The following is a 24,709-nucleotide window of genomic DNA, read 5'->3' as shown; positions in this document are numbered from 1 at the left end:
ATAATAACAACATTTTAAATAAATAATGTCTCTATAGCCTATCTGTAGCCGGCAGGCAGCTCTAATACATATTTAATATGATCTTGCGGGCCAAATTTGGCCCCCGGGCCTGAGTCTGACGTGTCTGCACTAGGGAATACCAAAACTGTTACCTAGAAAAACTCCTCTAATGTACATGATGTATGATTAGCTGACAAATACAAATATACTTAAAAAACACCTTTATTTTATTGAATTCATGTTTAAAGTATCAGAAAAATATGTTTCTTGCATGTAAATTGACAAACTTCTGGGCAGAATTCTCTGTAGCGTGATGTCGTCAGTGTGTTTAGAACTCCCTATTTCCTGTCATTTTCATCATATTTTTCTAATTTTCTTTGTAAATTGCTTCTTGATTGGTGTAAAACTATAATTTATATTTACAATAGTTATAATCCCAGCAAATTAAATCAAAATTAGAGAATCATAAAATTCAGGGTGAATCATTTTGGTCTGTAGAATACTGCACTATATTGTTTTTGCTTTCCTTTGTAACTCTGTACATCAATATAAATATGAGACAAATACTGTGCACAGTTAATTGTAAAGCTCACCTGTATCTGCAAATTATTTACAGATTTACACTATTGATGAGTTGTTTTTCCAGTCACACCTGAAACTCTGGAATAAGGTAAAATCCTCCAGTGAGTTCATTTCCTCAAGTTTATTGCCTCAGACACTATAGACTTTAGAACATCTTTCAGACACTTTTTCCTTGGCACCAGAAACTGCTCAAATTTTCTCCCCTCTGGAGCTTCTGCCAAAAGAACGTGTCACAAAGAGAGTGCACGTGGCAGCGAAGAGTGTGCACGTGATAGAAAGGAGTGTGCATGTGACAGAGAAGTGTGTGCACATAACTGTAGAGTGTGTGCGTAACAGAGAAGTGTGTGCACGTGGCAAGTCCTGTGGCCCTGCATTAGCAATAAACAATTCCCTTTTCAGATCTCTTCTCTGAGATGGAGACTGGGCTCCGTCCAAGTCTTTCTGTAACTCTGGCAGTGTTTACATCTATTACTAAATGTTTAATAAAATGTTCATATTAACCCGTTCCACATGATCCTGAATTTTTCATTTCACTATTTTGTCCCTAAATCAGGGTATGAGCATAAATAACAGACCAATCAGATGCCTTCATCCTCTGAGGTCTCTCCCGCTAACGTAGGCAACAGGTTTGATTGACAGCTAGTGCGTTTCGTTGCTAAATAAGTTCCCTTCCCACTTTCCAGAGATAAATTTATTTTATTTATTTAACAAGCTCAATCATGATTGGCTCTTATGGTTGCTATGATACGTGTGATCAGCAATGGGAGCTTCATTTGAGTGGAGCTGAACGCTGTGGGTGGCTTAGTCCACTTCTTTACACAGTCTATGTTCTGGGCACGTGTTAGTTAAGCCCGAGGGCCTGAAGCTGGTGAAGGGTCTATTAGTATTGCAAAGAGATGCTCCTAGTTGTTATTAGCATTACTATGATGGCAAAATTCTGAAAGTTGGGAAAAGCGCTTATAATTTCATCATGGTGAATAATTCTAAAATGAACTCATTCTGTTTTCACATGTTTTAAGACAATAAAAATCAGGTTCAAAATGTAAAGGAGAGAAAGTCCGGAGCTGCTCTAAAATGTAACAGCTCAAGTGTCCATTTCATAAGTAAAAACCCTTCAAATTGCACAAGTAGCTGGCAGCAGCGTGACACATCCACTGAAATGATGTTTGATTCATTTTCGGCTGAGGAGAAGCAATATATATATATATATATATATATATATATATATAAAAGAAAGAAACTCACCTGTCCCTGGAACGATGGAGGACGGACGCTCTCTCTTCAAAGTCCACACAATTGGACAAGCGCTGGAGCGTGTCCACTTGTCCAGCTGGCGGCCATTTTCCCCTCCATGTACAATACGCATTTACATACAGTAATAACATGCTTTTGTGCTGCATTGTGCACTCAATATTAGGTCTTTTCTGATAAATTGGCTGTAGCTTTTTTTTTTTTTATTTGGGCTGACAAGGACAGTCCAGTCAGTTAAATGGAGCAGTAGATGATGTGACGCTGTTTGAATGCTGCTCATTTTTGTCGCTTGGGATTTGGTTGGGCTTTTCTATTCAAAGATTTGCCTGGTTCTTCTCTGTATTTTCTTTACAGAAGTGTAAAAATGATCTGACTACAGGTTTCAGCAGTTTAATTAAATGTCACGTTCTTATGATAACTATGAGAGATTTTGTTTATTTGTGCCGTTAATTGTATGTAGGCCCAGAAATTACAAATGTTTTCAATAGTGTCGTAGTACTCGGGACTGGCTTTGAGACAGTTTTTTTGGTCTTGGTCTTGTCTCTAAGGCTGCGTTCAGACTGCAACCTGAAGTGACCCAAATCAGATTTTTTTTCCTATGTGACCTGTATCTGATCTTTTAATGACAGTCTGAATGATTTTTTTCAAATGCGACCCAGGCCACTTCGATATGTGCTCCTAAAATCGATACATATCCGATCTTTTGACATGCGACTTTAATTTGAACGGCCAAAGTGCATTCATCCGACCTACACTTTATCAACAAGTCACAAACGTCACTATTCTGCGCAGAAGTTGGTGAAATTTGTTAATGAACTCCTGTGTCACTGAAGCGAAGCACATCACCACTCACCACTCTTGGCTACGTCTCCACATTCACACGTTCCTTTCAGTGGACGTCGCTGCCGCTGTCCCACAAAACACCACGGCCAAAAACCTCGTCCTTCTCCTTCTCAATCTCCTCCTTAAAACAAGTAAGTTGTTCATGTTCTGGCTCCGGTACGAGAGGAACTTTAAAATCTCCAGGTGCTCAATGCTCGAATCCATGTTTGGACAACTTCCATAAACACAGAGCACGCTCGCTGCGGTTGACGTCATCGTGTCCTCCAGTGCTCACGTAGGACACTTTTGAGCTGTTTAATGTTCACACTGGAGTCACATACAAGTCACATTTAATTGGAAATGTGAGCGACCTCGCAAAAACATCGGATTTCACAAAAAAATCCGAATTGAACGTTAAGCCCTGCAGTCTGAACGCAGCCTTTCTCAAGCGCATTTGGACTCGGTCTTGTCTCAGTCTTGAGGGCACAAACACACACATCCCCTGTCCACAACAGCATGTACCAGCATGTATCAAAGTGCAGGTTAAACTTCTTGAGACATCCTCCCTATCCGTCCGCCTCACGTCAGCGCACCGCTCCTCGCCTCTTCTCACTCTCGTTCCTCCCCGCATACAGCGCACACAGGCTCCCTCCTCAATGCGCGCTGATTAGAAGATTAGAAGATGAAACGCGAAGCAAAAACTAATCTAAATGTACGCTACAGTGTCTGCATAGAGGAGGTCTACAGCACACACAGGTCTGCAGAGACATGTGGCTGAAGTTTGCCTGATAAACACACAATCCGTTTGAATTTATCACGACGCGCCTTTGGCAAATGTACAGATCGTTGCAAAACCAGTAAGAGAATTTAACTCCATTTAGGTTAGGTTTTAAAATGCTATCCTTTCTTCACAGTTTTCTATAAAGTGCCAGTGGAAGTGGGATTAAAGAAGAGCTTCTCAAACTGTGGGTGAGGGTCCAAAAAAGGCGTGGACTGTTCAAGTGCAGTACAGTTTGCTTGTCTTATTTTAAGCTTAAATTAACATTAATCAGATAGAATGTACGTGTGTGCCAAAATAACTCTAAATAAATATCGAAAATGACAAAGATGGTCTCGATTTGGTCTTGATGGGCCGTAGTCTCGGATTTGTCTTGATCTCAGTCTTTAAAAGTCTTGGTCGTGTCTCGGTCGCGACCCTCAGAGGTTTTGATCTCGTCTCGGTCTCGGACTAGTCTTGGTCACGATTAGTGCGGTCTTGACTTCAACACTAGTATTCAATGATAAATGTGAAAAAAATACTATATTTTAAGGTGTACTATGCAATTTTTTAATGAGGGTTTGTAATGTGCTGGTTCCCATGGTATCGGTATTGTAACAAACCTGTCTATCATTAATTTATTCAATCACTTTTTTTTTTTTTCTTTGTCAGCGGGGCAAAATTTACATTAATATTACAGCACTACATGTTTGCTCTTTTATATCTATGTGAACTAACACTTTATGCCAATCAAAAGAGCTATTTGACAAGTTTGGTTCATGGATTTGTAGCATTAAAACTAGTGCGTCTTTACCTTGTTTGCAATGTATTAATAAAATGATTTAGCTCGAAAAACATGTACAGTGTACAAGATGGATTCTCATTCAAAATATGCATTCTTACAAGTGCGGCTCTCCACAGATCTGACCTATAACTTGACTGGCTGACATAACTCATTTAATGCTAGACACCGTGCTATATATATTTGAGGCACTGCAATAACATCTCCATGGAAACAAGCGGATTGGACCCTTCACCAAAAGAGTAAGATATATGAAAAAAAAATAAAAAAATAAAAAATCATCAAAGTACCCACCCTTTGCTTTGTCCAAAAAAATTTTATAAATAAATTAAAAAAAAATAATAATAATAATAATAATAATAATAATAATAATAATAATAATAATAACGGATGTCTTGTATGTATATGTCGTGTGTATAAAATAAAGAAAAAAAAAAACAACAGCAATTTTTATTATTTAATCTTATCGTATGTATTATTATTTATTCAATATTATTTTTATATACTTTTAATTTTAAATTTAATTTTTTTATTTCTTGTTTTGGAAGACTCAATTAATTCCCTATAGAAGTACACTGGGCCCCAAACAACTGATGCCTTGTATATATATGACGTGTGTATAAAATAAAGTAATAATATAATAATAATAATAATAATAATAATAATAATAATAATAATAATAATAAACAGAAGCATTTTTTATTATTTAATTTAGTTGTATTTATTATTATTTATTCCGTATTATTTTTCTCTACTTTTTTTCTATTTTTTATTTTTCCATTTTTCCATCTTGCTCTCTCCTTTTTTTTTTTTTTTTTTTTTTTTTTTCTTGTTTTGGAAGACTCAATTAATTTCCCATAGAAGTACACTGGGCCCCAAACGGTCCAAAGCCACAGCGTGTGAGCCTATTGTCATGCATTGTGCGCTTTTAGCATGTCTAACCTATGCAAGCTCTGGGACTGTTTATTTGCCAAATGCATGCGTGCGTGCAGGTACCTCTCCGCTCAGACGTGATTGGTGTGTGCTGCTCGTCTCTATGGGAAACAGAGGCAAACAGGACTTTTCATTGTTATTCTGAGCTGAAAATAGAGGAAGATTTATTTACCCAAGTTAAAGAGGGGAAGAGGTACAGTGCGCCGCAGAAGTGAGCCGCTTCACAATCGTCACATTAAGCAGGAAAATGGCTGTCGTGGTGAGTTCTTTTCATCGAATTGCGTCATAAATGTCATTTCTTTTCCACAAAATGATGATGAATTGGAATTATGATTCACTTGAGATATTGTGGAGGAGATTGGAAGCTTAACCACTATTTACTTGCTGTAGTTTGTTTTGCGTCATATGAGGATTTTGTTGTCATAATGTTAAAATGGAGCTAAACACTTAATCAGCTGCCTCTAAAACTGTGTACATGGTGTTTTAATTGTATTGTGTGCCATTGTTGCACTCTCAAATAATCTGCATGAACTGTTCATTTTTGCGACATTTAATTTATCCAACAGTTCAATACATTTGAGGCACGTGGGGCCCACCACAATGGGCAGGTGTGTGTGACCTACTTTTGATGCTGGACCACCAACTATCGGCACCACCCATTTCCTGGCTCATGACGATGCTACATCAGTGTCATATTTACTATACAAATTTAATAAATTAGCAATGTATATAATTGATAAATACCATATCATTTAACATTTAAGAACACTGTATCAAAATATATTATGTAGATGGGCCACACTATTTCTAATTTAAATCCAAAGTATCATCAGCCGGTTTCACTTTGTGGAAACCGCTTGACCTCGCAGCATTAGAATTTGTTCACTCGACGGTAGGTGGGTACTTTTTTTATTTAACCAATCGCTGCTATTTGGTCGTAATGTGCTGCTAACGGGGCTGACTGGTATATTAAGCTTTTCCCAAATCCCATAGGAAGAAGGGCAATAACATCTTTCCCCTTGATAACATTCAACAAACATTTGGATCTTTGTTCCAGCTTTAAATCCTCGATCTCGGAAACTGTTGCCAACACAGAATGTCTGTCTTTGTCTACATCCATCTCGACCGCTTTTTTTACTGTTGTGTTGTACCACAAAAGGGACCCAGACAGATGCTTTAGTTTGACGTCATGGCTTCACAGCTATTCGCTGATTGGCCGGTGTGCGGTCTACAACTTCCAGGGTTCTTGCAAACCGTCTAGTGTATTTTGATTCCTGATCTAGTCGCTGGAGGAAAATGAAATTGAGAGGAGGCACTAGGTAATGCTAGTCTGGATATTCATTTGCAGCCTTGTCTTCAAAAATAGTAAAACATTGTGTGTTTTCTCCAGTGGCCACTGTAATTTCAAATGATATGTCACATCACACCGGACTGCCCTGATTAAAGTTCCAGACCTGCCTTATTCTTTCCTCACTCTTTTCTGTAGACTTCCAGGTACTGCCTGACCTTGCACTGCTAAATGGATTCTCACAATATTTAGTCAGTCTCTCTTGGCATGCTCCTGCTGGTGCCATATGGCTTAGCTGCTGGTAGGCAGACCAGTCACAGAGCAGCACTGAGGTTTGAGAGGAAGGCAAAGGCGAAGTAGCCTGATTCATCAGCCGGTTTCACTTTGTGGAAATCGTATGACCTCGCAGTGTTAGGATTTGTTCACTCGATGGTAGGTGGGTACTTTTTTTATTTAACCAATTGCTGCTATTTGGTTGTGATGTATATAATGCACCATTAACAGGGCTAACTGGTATATTAAGCTTTTCCCATATCCCAAATCCCAAATAGGAAGAAGGGCAATAACATCTTTCCCCTTGATAAATTCACCAAACATTCTCTTTGTTCCGGCTTTAACTCGTTTACCGTTTAATCGTTACCAACACAGAATGTATGGCTCTTCGCTGATTGGCTGGTGCTCGGACTGTGTAGTGTATTCTAATTCCTGTCCTACTCACTGGAGAGAAATGAAACTGAGCAGACGCACTAGGTGGCACCAGCCTGGTTAAAGGCGAGGCACCCAAATCAACTGAAACAAACATGGCAATGTCGACTGACAAACTTCAGCCTATGTTAGTGAAAATACATACTATTTTCCACTTTAGTGACTGTAACCTGGGGTGGTTATTTGTCTTGTATGACATGTCATGTCATGGCAAATGCATTTATTTTTGAGAGGGTATAGACCTTGGACACTCCAGGAATGGTAACATTTTTTATTCATTATACTTAGGTTTAGTGTTTCTTTTCATTGAATTTAATGAATAAAAAATGTTGACAAGCTGGTAACAGAGCCTCCACTGGAACATCAGAACATGTTGGTGATCACATTTCTCTCTCATATTGTGCAGCCCCTAACCCGAGCTGTAAACTACAATCCATAACAGACCCTCTCCTCTCCAGTTTTGTTCTTGCTGTTTCTGCTGTATGTGTTATTCAGAAGAGAGTGAAAGCCAGTCTCACTCAGAATGTGTGAATATTCTATGATCCTGTGCAGTGTTCTGGAGCAGACGTGCACAGCCCTGTAGAGAGTCCCATCTGAAGACATCTCCTGCCCCAGAGCTCCAGAGACCACACTCCAGATGCTGCCCTCTCCTCGCCTCTCCATGGACCAGGGCAAAACCGGAGCTGCTCAAAAAATCATGCATTCGCTCAGTGAATGGCTTGGATTCAGATAAAATGTAAAAAGGGAATTCTCGCCAGGGTTAAAGGGGCTGTACTCTATTTTTCATGTGCAGTGTTGTATTGTACATTCTAGTCACAAAGTAGGACACGATGCCTTTCTTTGCATCTAATTATAATGCATCTTTTACAGTTATAAAAATCAAGTAACAATTATGATTGGTGCAATGCAAAGGATATAAAATAAAATCCACAGTATGCAACAGTTAACCACAAAATAGACTAAAATGAAGCATGTTTATGTTAAGTAAGTTATATTATCTTATTTTAGTTGAGTTTATTGCACTGAAAACTCGGAAAAACATGTGTCCTTAGTCTGAGTGGGCTTGCATCTCCACAAATCTGACTCCTACTCAGCCTGAAGAAGCACTTCCTCCTGCTTGTTTCCATGGAAATTAGATTTTTGGCTACAGAATTCCACAATTGCACTTTAATTCCCAATAAAAATAATTTAATTCTGAATATAAATTCATTTCGCTTTAAAAAAAAAACATGTAAACACTTAATTCCTAATAAAAATGATTACTCGGAATTAACCTTAATTCTGAAGTAAGTGGGTGGTTTATTCTGATTTTAAAGCCAAATTAAAGTATTCCTCGATCATGTAAACATTTATTCTTCTTAAAAATAATTCCGGTCGTTCAGTGCATGCTCATTGGGTTGCCCTTCTGACACGATCTGAACAATCCTGCTCCACCACTGCTCTTTCGATTTGTGAGCGGGATGTGGGAGTGGGCTGAGGTAGAGCAGCCATTGACAAAATTTGTTTTCTTCCTCCCTTCTCCGACACTCTTCCCTTCTCCTCCTCAGCTCACAGACGTAAAGTGTGATGAGAGAATTCTCCAGCTGCTACTTTATTATCATCAGAACGACTGCGAAAAAAACTTTGGATCATGTTTGTGTCAATACGTTCGTGGCCCTGTCCAATCAGAACCCTTCCCGACCCCCAGACGTTGAGCGGAATTAAATAAAGGCGATTTAACTTGTTTTCCATGTAACGTAATTTCCGGGCAGTTAGGCACTCTGGATTATAAGGTGCACTGTCATTAAATGGTCTATTTTTGAACTTTTTTTCACAAATAAACTGCACCGGACTTTAAACAAAACATAACAGTTATATGGGTCAGTGGGTCTTTGTTTGGCGCGTTCACGGTGACTCTGGGCTTTGTTCAGTTGTGGCGTGTAGGGAGGGTGCTGTCTGGGACCGCTGGATCTTTGGCGTGTTCGCAGTGACTCAGTTGTTCAGTTGTGTCTAGAAGTGGCACATTGCACTCACTTTTTCGGTTCGTTCCTTCGTTCCGTTCCTCGTCCACGTGAAGTGATGAGTGTGGCTATGGGTGTTTTTCGTTGTGCGGTCGCTGTCTGCTCCGTGCGTGTTTGCGTTCGCTGCGGGTGTTGCGGTTTTGAAGTTTACTGAAGTCGTGCTGTGACACCCAAGTGGATTCGTGTATAGGGCGCTCTGGATTGCAGGGGGCGCAGTCGTTTTTTTGATGGGGTTAGGGCAGGGGTGCCTAAAATTTTTCAGCATGCGAGCTACTTACAAAATGACCCAGTCAAAATGATCTACCTGATACAAAGCCAAGCGAACTGCACTGAAGCACTCTGTGCCCCTTTTTTGGACCCTCACCCACAGTTTGAGAACCTCTTCTTTAAGAGAACTTCCTCTGGCACTTTACACAAAACTGTGAAAAAAGTGAAGGAAGTAGGTAAGATTTTTTAACCTGTTTTTTAACGTTCCAAACTGGAGTTGCATTCTTTTCTGGTTGTGCAGTGACATTTACCAGCCTCTGCACATTTACCAAAGCAAACGCACATCGTGACAAACACAGATGCATTTGTGCACTTTTGTTAGACAAACTTCAGCCAAATGTGGCAGTAGGTCTGTTCTGTAGATCTGCTCTATGCTGTAGACCTGCTTTGTGCCAACACTTGAACACAAATTTAGACTGTTTTTGCTTCACGTTTGGTCTTGCACTTCTAATCAGCGCGAACTGTGGGAGGGGCTTGTGTTCGCTGTACGCAGGAAGGAGCGAGAGCGTGAAAAGGCGAGGGGCGGCGTGCTGACGTGAGGCAGATGGACAGGTAGGATGTTTAGGAAGTTGAACCTGCCCTGTGACGCACACTGGTACACGAGGGCACACGCTGTTGCAGACGAGCCGTGCATAGGGAGCGTGTGTGTTTGTGATGTGCTGTCGAGTCTCTGCGGGTTTCAAATGAGCGCACAGGCTGCACTGAGACGCCCCACACGCTCCTGCACCCGCTACAAGTTTATTACCAACAGCAGTGGCCGTAATGAAATATGATCGCACTTGTTGAGTGTCAGACCTTGAGTGAGAGACAAGACCGAGTCCAAACGCGAGTCCGAGACGAGTACTAAGACACGGCGATCTACCCACACGACCTTGGCGATCGACTGGTAGATCGCGATCAACGTATTGGGCACCCCTGGGTTAGAGGCTTAAGAGCGCGCCTAATAACCCGGAAAATACGGTAAACCTCAATCCGGGATTGTTATTTCCATGTAAACTCGAAGGAGAATATTTGAATTCAGGACTATTTAATTCAGAACAATTCATTCAGAATTAACAACATCATGTAGACGTGGTCAATATAACATATAACATACCTATCTCCATGGATTCTGAATTATGGTTTTAACATCTATTTCCATGGATTTAAGTAAAGTGACACCTTTAACCCTTCCAGACCTAAGGGCATTTTTGGTACATTTGTCCTCGCCTGGATTTTTTCCCTAATTTTGCTATTAAAACTCCCCCTTTTATCCCCTAATGAAGTGCTATACATCCTTTTTTTCAGTACAACCTGTTCTTTCACAATCTGAGTGCTGTAGTTGTGTCATATGGCTGCAATAAAAGCTATAGAACTAGAAATACAAAGGAAAAAAAAAAAAACGGAAAATAATATTCACACTCCTTTATTCAAAACACACAGAAAACATGTATAAACAACTTTTTAGACATAATAAATACTTAGTTTAGGGTCTTAGCTACAAAAGTGCAAAATATGAAGTTTGTAGGTATTCTAAAAATGTCATTTTTGCCCTCAAAACAAAAAAAAAAGTGCTCTCGTCCAAGTCCTTCACTAGTGCCAATCATGGAAGCAGTTCCTATCAGGCACCAGGCATAGTGCCACATCACAGGCCTTGCATTTCCATGCAGTACACTGCCTCTTCCCCTGTGTTTGTCAGCAGTGCACACATGACAGCCTCCCATATGATCCTTGCCTGCTGCGGTCTTCCTGGTGTGGTGGTTAGTAAGTGTGGTGATGGAGATGAAGTACTGAGGAGTGGAGATCTGGATCTTCCATGCCCTCCAAACCTGCCCCTCCTCCTGCTCTCAGAGGAGATCGTAGGTGTTGAAGGTGTTGATGGTTCTGGACGGGTGGCTGGGGTTGTAGACACTGATGAAGCTGGGGAGACACCTGAAGTGAATGGCACAGGGGAATCTGGAGGAGCCTGAGGAACATCCTCTGACTCAGCACTAAACAAAAGAAAAGGAAAAAAATGTTAGTTTGTGTAAAACTTGTGTATTACATATGGACTACAACAAGTCTAAGTCTAGTGCAGCAGGGGCAAACACAATGCACAACCCCATCCCCCACCCAAATGGTGTCAAGATATTATGACCTCACTAATTAGGACATCCACACCTCCCAAACCACTTCATCCACTTTACACATGTAGTTTGTAGCTCGTTATTACAAACAACAACATACATGTCATAAGTCTAGTGCAACACAGGTAAACAGTTGTCTGAAGTTCACAATCTCATCCCCCACCTAAATGATTATACCCCTCACGCATCAAATAAAACTGTATCCAAACAATGCGTAAATAGGCATTACGCACGCAACTATTATGTATTTACGCCCGTTTACTACAAGTGTTGCATGATGTTTGCTCTAAATAACTATGAAATATTTGCTACTTACTCTTCAATAGGGTCCAGATCCTCCAGGTAATCCAACTCTTCATCTGTATAAAAAGTGTCCACATCGGACTCGGCGTCACTGCCAGGCTCCGTTACCATCGCCACTGCTTCCAGCAAGGAAAGTGACGCTTTGCGTGCCATTTCTGTTCGTTCTTTCTTTCTTTCTTTCTTCTGAGAGACTTCCCGGAGCTCTTTATCCTCTGTGCGCAAAACAACAAATGCCTTGGCACACGAATGTGTGTACGCCAAGCGCGCATCTGCGCGCACCTGCTCACACCCGCGCGCACCCGATTCATTGCTCGGCACTAGGCTGTTTACGTCCTGTTGGGTGTATTATGTATCATTTGCAAGTAAAAAAAAAAACTTTTCAAATAAAAATAGTAAGGGATGCGCAATTACGCACACCGAGATGCGTAATTTGCCATTTACTTGAGAAATAATGGTACTTAGGTCTGCTTTATCAAATGCTATGAGCACAGTCGCTCAGAGGAGTAACTATCTTGACTTACAACAATCTTTGGCAAAGTTTGGGCCAATGAAAATGGATGGAGCGCGTCACGCGCCGAAGAGCGAAGTTCCTATTGGACACCTGTTTTCGCTATGTCACCACGCAGCGTGCGTGTGACGTAGGATGATGCCGGAAAGATGCTCGTAAAGCCACGGGTCTTATCTATACAAGGACAAAAAATTAAGTCTCTATCTTTTATGGTTAAAAATGTATGCGCGGTTATGTAAAACATGTCCGCCGGTATCGTATACGATACCGTCGGTCTGGAAGTGTTAACTATTAGAAGAATTAGAAACAACTTTTATTTCAGGGTCTTTTTTTTTCCTTGTGCATTTCAGTGTATTATGTACCATTAGCGAACACATTAAAAGTCCTTAAGTATAGTCATGGAAACAAAGGCTAAAATCAATAAAAGAACAATGGCGATGAAAGAGTATTCACAATAAAGCTTTCACTCAACCACCACAATGTCACGTTTAGTACGGCTCTCTGTTATATTCTTATTGAACGTGTCCTCAAACAGAACTGATGAGAACAGACATTTCCTCACGGCTTCAGCATTAGCACGAGTCTGTATGTCATTTGTACAAGTTCATTTCACTGGAACACTTGAAACTCTTAACGACCAAGTGGATTTATATGAAGCTCCCATTGCCTGAATACACATTAATTATGGATCATGTCCAGTTAATCCTGTCAGGCGTCATTAGCAGGTGGAGCAGGCAGTCAGTCACAGGATGCCCAGCTCGAAGACAGTGTTTCTCAAAGTGTGGAACATGTTTCACTCGTGCTACACTGCAGTTTGAATTTGTTATACTTAGTGACAAATTGACTGTTTAACTGTAAGCAGCCTGCATTTACTTTTTAAAAGAAGGGATTAACAGGACCTTAACCTGTAGAGAGAGGACACACAAGTTTTTCTCATTCTCAAAAAAAAAAGCTATACAACCAGAAATAGAAAAAAAAAAAAAGCTATACAACCAGAAATAGAAAAAAATAAAAATAAATAAAAAAAAAAAATAAATAAATAAAATAAAATTCACACTCTTTCATCCAAAACAAAACACACAGCAAAAACAAAGTTTAACATTGGCAACATGTGTAGAACTGGTGTCAGTGATAATATTAAGTCTGTAAGTAAACTAAATCACTTGACTTGCATTTCCATGGTGTTAATTACTGTTTGGATTCGTACATTTTGTAGTATATACAACGATATACTACACTATACTACAATATACTACACTATACTACAATATACTACACTATACTATAATATACCACACTATACTAATATACTACTATACTACATATACTACACTATACTACAATATACTACACTATACTACTATACTACACTATACAATATACTACACTATACTATATATACTACACTATACTACAATATACTACACTATACTACAATATACTACACTATACTACAATATACCACACTATACTATAATATACTACACTATACTACAATATACTACACTATACTACTACAATATACTACACTATACTACAATATACCACACTGTACTACAATATACCACACTATACTACAATATACTACACTATACTATAATATACCACACTATACTATAATATACTACACTATAATACAATATACTACACTATAATACAAGATACTACACTATACTACACATATACTACACTATACTACAATATACTACACTATACTACAATATACTACAATATTCTATACTATACTGCAATATACCACACTGTACTACAATATACCACACTATACTACAATATACTACACTATACTACATATACTACACTATACTATAATATACCACACTATACTACAATATACTACACTATACTACAATATACTACACTATACTACAATATACTACACTATACTACAATATACTACAATATACCACACTATACTATAATATACTACACTATACTACAATATTCTATACTATACTGCAATATACCACACTGTACTACAATATACCACACTATACTACAATATACTACACTATACTACAATATACTACACTATACTACAATATACTACACTATAATACAATATACCACACTATACTATAATATACTACACTATATTATAATATACTACTCTATATTACATTATACTATACTGTACTGCAATATACTACACTATAATACAATATACCACACGATACTATAATATACTACACTGTACTACAATATACCACACTATATTACAATATACCACACTATACTATAATATACTACACTGTACTACAATATACTACATTATATACTGTATTGCAATATGCCACACTGTACAAAATACTACAATATACTACATTATACTACACTATACTACAATGTACTGCACTATACTATAATATACTACATTATACTACAATATATTATACTATATTACACTACACTACAATTTACTACACTATACTACAATATACCACACTATACTACTACATATTACACTACAATATACGACATTGTACTTCTATATACCACACCAGTGCACATGAGCGCCTGTAGATGGCAGTAGACCTCCACGAGTCTCCCTCCTTTCCCCCCTCCGTCTCCGAATGATTCACGCGGCCAGTGCTCCTCTCCCCCGCTCCTCTCATCTCTCTCATCTCTCCATCTCGGCGCGGCATGGTGGAGACTGTGCCGCATGTGGCTCTCTGTCGATACCTCCTCCATTACCGCAAACTCCGGAGCGGGGAAAAAGAGCTGGAATAGGCTTTGGATCGGCCCTTTTTACTGTCCAAATCAATGCCCCACGCTTCACGCCACCAGTAATTCAATCACCCTGCGCGTATGTAGAGCACGGGGGCAGATACGTACGGCGGAATGGCGGCTAACTTTGATGTATGATGCATTGTCCGGGTCTATGTTCACACTTCATGCATATGTTATTGCTTTGTATGTATTCTCTGTCAAGTCTACGGGTCGGAGGTCCAATTGCTCGTTGCCTATAGCAGTAAGAAAGCAGTGTGTGAAAGAGCTATATTGGTGATGGCGTGCGTTTGATAGTTTTGTGTGTATATGGCTGCGTAAAGGTCCTATATTATGCAAAATTGATTCTTGTGAGCTTTAAGCCGTGTTACGTCCTCAAAAGTATACTCGGATTCGTGTTTTGTTGCGTTTCATTCACACGTGCTTGAGTAATCCTGGTTTATTTGTCGGTCTGAATCTCCAAACTATTGTTCCATCTTGTGCTGTTGTCAAGTTAACAGCTATATTTTATGTTTTTGTTCAGATTAGATTGTAATTCCAGGTCTGAAATAATCTGTGTATCATTTGTTCATTCATTTTTCAAAATAAAAGCAAAAATAAGAAAACGACAAAACAACAATTTTCTTCATAAGTTGCTCCAAAACCAAAGTTTAAAAAAAAAAAAACGATGACGATTTGTTTTTTCAGTTTTCGATTTTCTGTCTAAAATGGAAAAAACGGATAACGGCCGTTTCCCATTTCCATGACTTAAATTGAAAATTTCCAAAAAATCCATGACTTGATGCTGGACTTTTGCGCCGCATACAGACTGAACCAGGACTGAACCAGGACTAAAGCAGGACTAAACCAGGTCTAAACCAGACTGAACCAGGACTGGGTGTCGGGACGGGCCCAGAGGTGCGCCCACGTGGACTGTCGGGTGATCAGGACTGAGACCGGGACTGAGACCGGGACCAGACCAGGACTGAGACCGGGACCAGACCGGAACTGAGACCGGGACCAGATGAGGACCAGACCAGGACTGAGACCATGACTGAGACTTGGTCTAAACTGGTCTCAGTTCCTGGTCTGGAGACCAGGACTGAGACCTGGTCTGGTCCCGGACCAGAACTGAGACCAGGATTGAGACCAGTTTAGACCTAGTTTAGTCCCGATTTAGACCTAGTTTAGACCTGGTTTAGTCCCGATTTAGACCTAGTTTAGACCTCGTTCTGTCCTGGTTTAGACTGGTTTAGACCTAGTTCAGTCCATATATGGTGCAAAAGTCCGGCATCGCAGTTTAAGTCCATTGTCCTTTTTTTTTTTTTTTTTTTTCATTTTGGTTTTGGAGACAAATAATTAAGATTTTTTTTTTTTTTTTTGATTGATACACGTATTTGAAATGATACAAATGATTTGAGCGAAGGTGTATGGAGTTTAAAAACACAGTGGAGCACTCGTTTTACCACATGACATCACAGGGCGGAATAGAGTGTTTTCTGTTCACAAGAAAAACTCTGCCCAAAATATGCAGGGTGTGTGTTAAAGGTGCATTGTGTAACTTCTCTGGTGCAGGTTCCGTCAAATGCATTTCTCCATTAAAATGTTACTGCTTTGTCTGCGCTGAACCTTTCTATCGTCATGGAAACCAAACCAGACCAACCAAACCAAGTTACAGGTCAGATCTGTGGAAAGGCGACCCCGCTCAAAGTCAAAAAGCCTGTTTTTCGAATAATTTTGGAACTATAAAACCACCTGTAACTGAATAAACGCGAGGTAAATATCTTTAATGTTTAATCCACCCATCCTAAAAGTTACACAGTGAACCTTTCAATGTGTGTGAGTGAAACAAAACACAACTCCATTTTTGTATTTTTCTGTCGAGGAGAGATTATAACGTACTGTAGTTTAGAAAACATCGTAATATGGGCCTTTTAATAGATTGCTGCAGTGTCAACGTTCACCAAATCCATACTGAATATATTACGTACTAGTATAGGCCATAGAATGCTCCCAGTGCAATATTGTTATTCCACTTTACAAGTCAAAGCAGTGGTACGCAGGGCTCTGCGGGGACGCGTTAGCCGGTGGAGTCGCTTGATCATGACGCGAATCGTGTTAAGGAGATGAGCGGAGGTGTACAAGTCGGGTTTAATTTCCTTGTCTTGTTCTCCAAAGAAAACTCATTAATCAAATTCGGTTAACATAGACACGTATGGAGTTTAACAGTAGATGCTGGTGAGTGTACACATAGAAAGTCCGTGTTAAGGCATTGAAATTTTTTTGTTTTTAGGGGTGGTAGAGAAGTAGAGAGTTAAAGGTCCTATATTATGCAAAATTGACTCTTGTGAGCTATTAGGTTGCGTTCAGACTGCAGCCTGAAGTGACCCAAATCTGATTTTTTGGCTTCTATGTGACCTGTATCCGATCTTTTAATGACGATTTTTTCAAATGCGACCCAGGACACTTCGATATGTGCTCCTGAAACCGATACATAACCGATCTTTTGACATGAGACTTCAGTGTGAACGGCCAAAGTGCATTCATCCGACCTACACATTATCAACAAGCCACAAACGTCACTATTCTGCGTTGAAGTAGGCGAAAATTGTTAATGAACTCCGTGTCACTGAAGCGAAGCACATCAACACTCACCACTCTTGGATACGTCTCCACATCCACACGTTCCTTTCAACGGACGTCGCTGCCGCTGTCCCACAAAACACCACGGCCAAAAACCTCGTCCTTCTCCTTCTCAATCTCCTCCTTAAAACAAGTAAGTTGTTCATGTTCTGGCTCCGGTACAAGAGGAACCTTAAAATCACCAGGTGATCAATTCTCACGTCCATGTTTGGACAACTTCCGTAAACACAGAGCACGCTCACTGCAGTGTCCTCCAGTGCAATGTGTCCTCCAGTGTGCACGCGGGACACTTTCGGGTCGTTTAACGTTCACACAGGGGATCACATACAAGTCGCATTTAATTGGAAATGTGAACGACCTTGCAAAAACATCGGATTTCACAAAAAAATCGGAATTGAGCGTTAAGCCCTGCAGTCTGAACATAGCCTTAGTCATGTTAGAATGTTGTTGCTTCATCAAAAACATGCCGGCCGTTGTGTTTTGTTTCAATCACACAACCCTTTATTATTAGTCTGTCTACAAGTCCAAAGCTCCATTCCACCTTGTGATGTCATGAAGCAGTAGTTTTCAATATAACAGGTACCTCTTCAGTTTTGTTCTGTAGAGATGGGCAATTCCAGGGTTTAAATGATCCAAATGCTTCGAGTGAAGGTGTTATTGAATGAAGCACTTTCTGTATTACCACATGACATCACAAGGTGGAATAGTGTTTTCTGTTTGAAAGAAGAACTCCTAAATATGCAGTTTGTGTGTTTAACATGTGTGAATGAAAAATATAAACACAACTCCGGGTATGTTTACAATGAGGAAACATTATACCATAGATAAGAAAAGTGTGTAATGTAGCCAGGTGTTGTATGCCAGGTTTGCATTACTCATTTTACTAAAACATTAACAAATTATTAGGGGTGGGAAATTAACATGATAATTATAATTAAATAATTACAAAGAAAATAATGCATTAAAAACATTAACGCATTTTAATTTCAGTTTGCACACCAAACAATGCGGAATCTTTGTCAGTGCACCATGTTGTGGTACGACAGTTATACTGACGCACACAGTTCTGACTACAACAACAATGGAGAATGAAAGAGTCTGCTGGATGGTCAATTTCTGTTCAAAAAAACAACCTGATGGAAATATCAACAAAGGCATTGTTTATTGCAAATGGTGCAGAGAAGAGTTTGCATATCACAGAAGCATCTCAACCTACGATACCATTTAAATGCAAAACATGTGACAGTGAGCACAGACACTGCTGGAGCTGTTGGCGGGAGCAGTTCTGGTCCGAGTACAAAGTTAAATATTGTTATGATTAATTGAGATTAATTCATTATAAAGCCTAGATATATAGTCCCTATATTACAAATTATATTTAAGATTTAGCTAAAAATCTTGCCTAGTTTTTTTTCTAGTTTTTTCATTTTATAAAAGTGAATAACTTTATTTCCTGGTTGGTCACGGGCAGCCACGGAAGCCGAGAGGGGTCACAACAAACGCAAACGCTGTAACAAATACAAAAAAAGCCACAACGGAAGTGACCGCGGGACTCTATTTTCTGACGGACCGATCAAGCGTTAAGTGAAGAAGAAGAACTACAACGTGAAAAGTAAAGGAACGGAGAAGTTGGAAACGTAAGTAAAAGTAATTTATTGTTTTATCATTATTTGTTTCACGTTGTAGTTCTTCTTCTTCACTTGCCGCTTCATCAGTCCGTTGGAAAATAGAGTCCCACGGTCACTTCTGTTGTGGCTTTTTGATGTGTTGTGGCTTTTTAATGTGTTGTGGCTTTTTAATGTGTTGCGTCATTTGCGTTTGTGTTGTGGCGTTTGTATTTGTTGTGGCGTTTGCATTAAAATAGAGTCCTGTGGTAATTTCCGTTGTGGCTTTTTTTGGTGTGTTGTGGCTTTTTGTTGTGTTGTCGCATGTGTATTTGTTGCAGTGTTTGCGTTTGTTGTGACATCTCTCGTCTTCCGTAGGCAGCAGATATACTGTACATACATGTATACTATACATACGTTAAGGTAATTCCATAACTGCTCGCTGGCAACCAAAATGTTAAAGCAGACCTATTCTGTATGGGGTCCGCCATCTATTCCGGCATCCCTTCATTATGACATGTCTGTATTTAGACATGCTGGTATTACAACATGCCTCTGTTTAGGTGTGCCGGTTTTCTGACTCTTTTTAGCATTGCTATTCCGGCATATCTGTTTTTTTTTTTGAGAGTTGCGTTAGTCTACCCAGACGTGTCTCTCACTGTTCTTAGATGAGATATTTTTCCGAATGGTAGTGTATGCTCTTTTTTAAAATGCATGACTGTTTCTCACGGTGATCAGTTAGGACATGTTCCCACTGTCTGATATGTGGTCAAAGTATTCTCTGATCAAGTTCTTTGCACCGTCCCAAGCATCTTACGATATAGGTGAGTTTCAGCTGACGTCATTGTTATTAAAAGCCCGTGTTGCATGCTGGGAAATATTTTGGTCAGAGGCAAGAAACACGGTAGCGGTCAAACACAGTGCGTAACCTTGCGTATTTATCCCTGATAATGGTAAATTCCTGCTGCATTATCGGATGCACAAATAGAAGCACGGAAGAACTAAAATGTCTTTTTTGTATTCTGAGTGAAAAGAACCACTAACGGTGAATTAAACGGCTTTCAAACATCCGCAGAGCAAACGTAGAAGATCCTAACAAACCGTGGACTCCAACAAGTTCAACAACACATCGAGACTCTTGGAGGTTTTCATCTTTTCTGCTGTGAATGGCCCAGGAGTTTCCACCAAGTCATTGTGGATATCACCAAAGTGAATATTTAGCCAGGTAGTTGGTGATTCTGACCAGAATTTTGGTTTGGTCCAGGCTTTGTCGGGGTTGAAAAGGGTGATTTGGCTCCATCGATGCTTATGACCAATTTCTGGTCAAATGGTCTTGGGTCCTCTGCCGTTAGAGTGGATAAATAACCGGGATCAATACCCTTTACGTGCTTTCTCGCTCCGTCCGTCATGTTAAATTAGTGTTTCTTGCCGCCGACAAAAATAATTCCCAGCATGCAACGCGCGCTTTTGTCAACTATGAAACTCGCCTATATGAGTGCAAAATATAATAGGCAATCACATTATTATTATCATTCATGTTGGAAAAGCGGAATGTTTGAAAAATAGTAAAATGCCGCTACTCTGACAATGAAAAAAAAAAAGTCAAAGTAGTGGGATGCTTGAAAAATAATGTTTATACCTCTACTCCGACAATTACACATCAATGTCTAAATAGCAACATGTCGGAATAGCAGCATGTAACCATTCTGTAAAATTGCCTTTTTAAAGCTTTTAACCATTTTACGGCTGTTTCCCCGTCTCATTTGAGCCAAAGCGTGTCTAAATTACACAGTAGTAACGAATAGACATAAAACCTGATTAGAAATAGATGACGATGTTAAAAATACCTTCCTTGTGTATAACTTGTGATAGTGGTAATGACACAGATAAAAGTATTTCACATTAGAACTTGTGCCTACGCTGTATTTACTTTTCTTTCCAACTTTTTTTTCACTACAAACTGTCGCTTGACTGATGTAAAACTCGAATAAATATTTACCACAGGTGCTATTCCACCAAACCAAGTAATGATAGAGAAAAACATGAAAACCTGTCATATGGACTTTAAGCATTCGTCCACCAACGGGAGCGTAAATTGTTCCAGCCCCAAGCACAACCAAAGTTTTTTAATCCCCATCCCCCACAAAGCCAGAGTGCATTTATACAGTTTATATGTGCGTGGTTTGAGGTGGTTGATTGAGAGAAAAAAGTATAACCCGATGTGACTGACTGACAGTGATGGGCAGGTAATAGCAGTGATAGAAGAAGGTTGGAAATATTGTACACAAGCTTGCAAGCCAGAACAACTTTCTCATATCACTGTGTACAGAGAAATTCAATTCAAAACCAAGTAAGTTTCCCAAAGCTTCTATTCCCCTGGAGATGGTATTGTTTTTGCTGAAATGTTCCACTGAATTGTATAAAATCTATCACATGGAGACAAGCAGATGACACCAGCAAGCAAAAAAACACCTGCACCACCTTGAATAAATTAAAGACACTGGGGAACATTTCAGGTAAAGCAATAATATTACCATGGAGCCAAACCCCAAGGTGACAAACCCCCCACTAGAAAACAGACATTGTCCACCTTTTTTAAGTGGAACTTGTCAACTGTTTTGTGTGTGCTGCCTCCACTGGCCACTGTGATTTCAAGTACTATGTAATATCACCAGTGTTGGGGAGTAACGGATTACATGTACCGGAGTTATGTAATCAGAGTACAAATTATGAGTAACTGTATTCAGTTACAGTTACTGTTTCAGTGAGTGGTAATTGGATTACAGTTACTTTGTTGAAATAAATGGATTACAGGGCGGTATTTTTCTGTTTTCACATTTTGGGCTAAACCAGGACTAAAACCAGAACTAAACCAGAACTAAGCCAGGTCTAAACCAGGACTAAACCAGAACTAAACCAGGACTAAACTAGAACTAAAACCAGGACTAAACTAGAACTTAATTTCAGGCAGCAGTGATCTCTTATTAAAAATAATTTCTCTGTCAATAATATTTTTAAGATGTTTAAGTAAAGTCTGGACTTTTTTATTTTCTTTTAGCAGATAAAACAGTACTTCTTATGTTAAGATCCTCGTCTTTACTTCTCTACAGTAAACAAAAGTCTGTTCATGGAGACTTGGGCTCAACAGACAATTTGAAGAGAACAAACATGAATTTTCAGGATGTGGTTGCTATATTCATGTAGTTTTAAAAAGCATGACAGTATCAAGTAATGCAAAGTATTCAGATTATGTTACTCACCTAAAGTAATTTAATGGATTACGCTACAAACTACATTTTGGGGTATGTAATCTGTAATCTGTAGGGGAATACATTTTAAAAGTAACCTTCCCAACACTGAATATCACTCAGAATGCCCTGGTTACAGACAGGTGTTTCTGATGACAAACATCTATGTGAAGGGGTGGAGTTTAAAATGTAAATATCACACACTTTAAACTCAGTGTTCTTATACTCCAAGACCCTGCCCCTCTAACCCCCCTCACTCTCTTCTTTAGTCCTCCAAGTATTGCCCAGTTTAACAGCTCTATTTGGAATGTGATCGTGGGTGGAGTTTGGGTACAGTTTGAGTAAATTCAGAGAGTAAACATGGTAGATTCTTTCCATAACGATATGCATGGCTCTGATATGATGTTGTCAAATACATATTTTTGTTGTAATTGGTCTGGTCAAAAAGCTCTGGAGGAAATCAAACCTTTCTCTTGATGGAACACACTGAAGGGGGAATACAGTCCACAGAGCTGGTTTAGCTTCAAATAAAAATCTCTTCTTCACCCTCCGCGGGTGGTCTTCTCTCTCATCCTCATCCAGCTCAGGTCCTCTACCAGAGGCCCGGGAGCTTGAGAGTTCTCCACAGTATTTTTTTTTTTTTTTTTTTTTTTGCTGTTCCTAGTACTGTACTTTTCTGGACTGAGATGTTTGATGTTTTTCCTGGTATCTGCTGTTGCCACTCCTCCAGTTTAAGTGTTACAGCCCCGAGTGCTAGGATCACCGATGGGCACCACTGATGCCTTCATCTTCCAGGCCTTCTCCAGTTTTTCTTTGAGCGGAAAATGCTCTGTTCCACCTTGTGATGTCATGTGGTGATACAGGAAGTAATCCATTGTGTTTTTAAACTCCATACGCCTTCACTAGAATCATTTGGATGATTTCAGATGTGGAACTGCCAGTCTCTACAGAACAAAAGGTAAAGGTGGCTGTCAACTTGAAAACTACCACTTCATGACATCACCATGACAAGGTGGTAAAGAGCATATTGAGATTTGGAGATAATAAAGCAAGATTACTCGAACATGCATAAATGAAACAAAACACAACTCCAGGCATGTTTTTGAGAAAGTAAAGCCATTATAACATACATCAGAACATTGCATAATCTGGGATCTTTAAAAAAATGCAAAATGGATAGGTTTAAAGCCATACTGTAGAACATTCTAGCCCAGGAAAGCTCTCACATATCCATGGAGATAACCAGGAGGAGGACAAAGTGCTATAGGGAACCACCTTGAATTTATTTAATTTGTGTTTTTATTGCTATAACAGACACCTTGAACATGCAAAAAGATTTCCACAGGTCTGACTTGAAATAAATAAATAAATAAATAAATAAAAGTTCCATACAGTGGAGCAAGCAAATTCCAGTAACAATCCCACAGAGATAAACAGATGGTGTACCTCCCTACCAGAAATTTTACATAATTCATATTTAATTGTTCCATATTACGCAAAAATGACTCTTGTGAGCTCTAAATCATGTTTTAATGCTGTTACCTAATCAAAAACAATCCTGGATTTGTGTTTTGTTTCATTCATGAGCAACACTTTATTATCAGCCTACATCTCCAAAGCTCAAAACACCCTTTTCCAACTTGTGATGTCATGAAGTTTTAGTTTTTGTTACCTTTTACCCTTAGTTTCGTAAAGATTGGCAATTTCAGAGCTGAAATGATCCAAATGATTCTCGTGAAGATGTATGGAGTTTAAAAACACAGTAGAGCACTTCCTGTATTACTGCATGACATCACAAGGTGTAACAGAGTAGAACAAAACTCCAGGAAACAACTGAAGAGGAAACAACTTTATAACTTAGAACAGAAAGTAGTGTTATGCTGTCTGGGCCCTTTAACGTGACCTTTTTTTTTTCAAACCAATTTGTCACATTGTCACTTTTTTTTATCCGCTATCATAGTTCAGTGTACAGTTTTTTTATTGACGCTGTTGCACTACTGCCTGACCATAAACAATAGATTACATTATGGAGGCTGCCAGCTGCTCCTCTGCACACACCAGCCCAGAATATAGGTCACCATCTCCCTGGGCTGACCACTCAAGGCTACAGCTTTAAACGAGCAGAGAATACACGAGTCGGCTATAGAAATGGTCATTTAATTTTGCA

The sequence above is a fragment of the Boleophthalmus pectinirostris genome, unplaced genomic scaffold (assembly GCF_026225935.1).
Source record: "Boleophthalmus pectinirostris isolate CB_2022bp ecotype Guang Dong unplaced genomic scaffold, ASM2622593v1 HiC_scaffold_19, whole genome shotgun sequence".
NCBI lineage: Eukaryota > Metazoa > Chordata > Actinopteri > Gobiiformes > Gobiidae > Boleophthalmus > Boleophthalmus pectinirostris.
Note: the sequence above shows the minus strand (reverse complement) of the source record.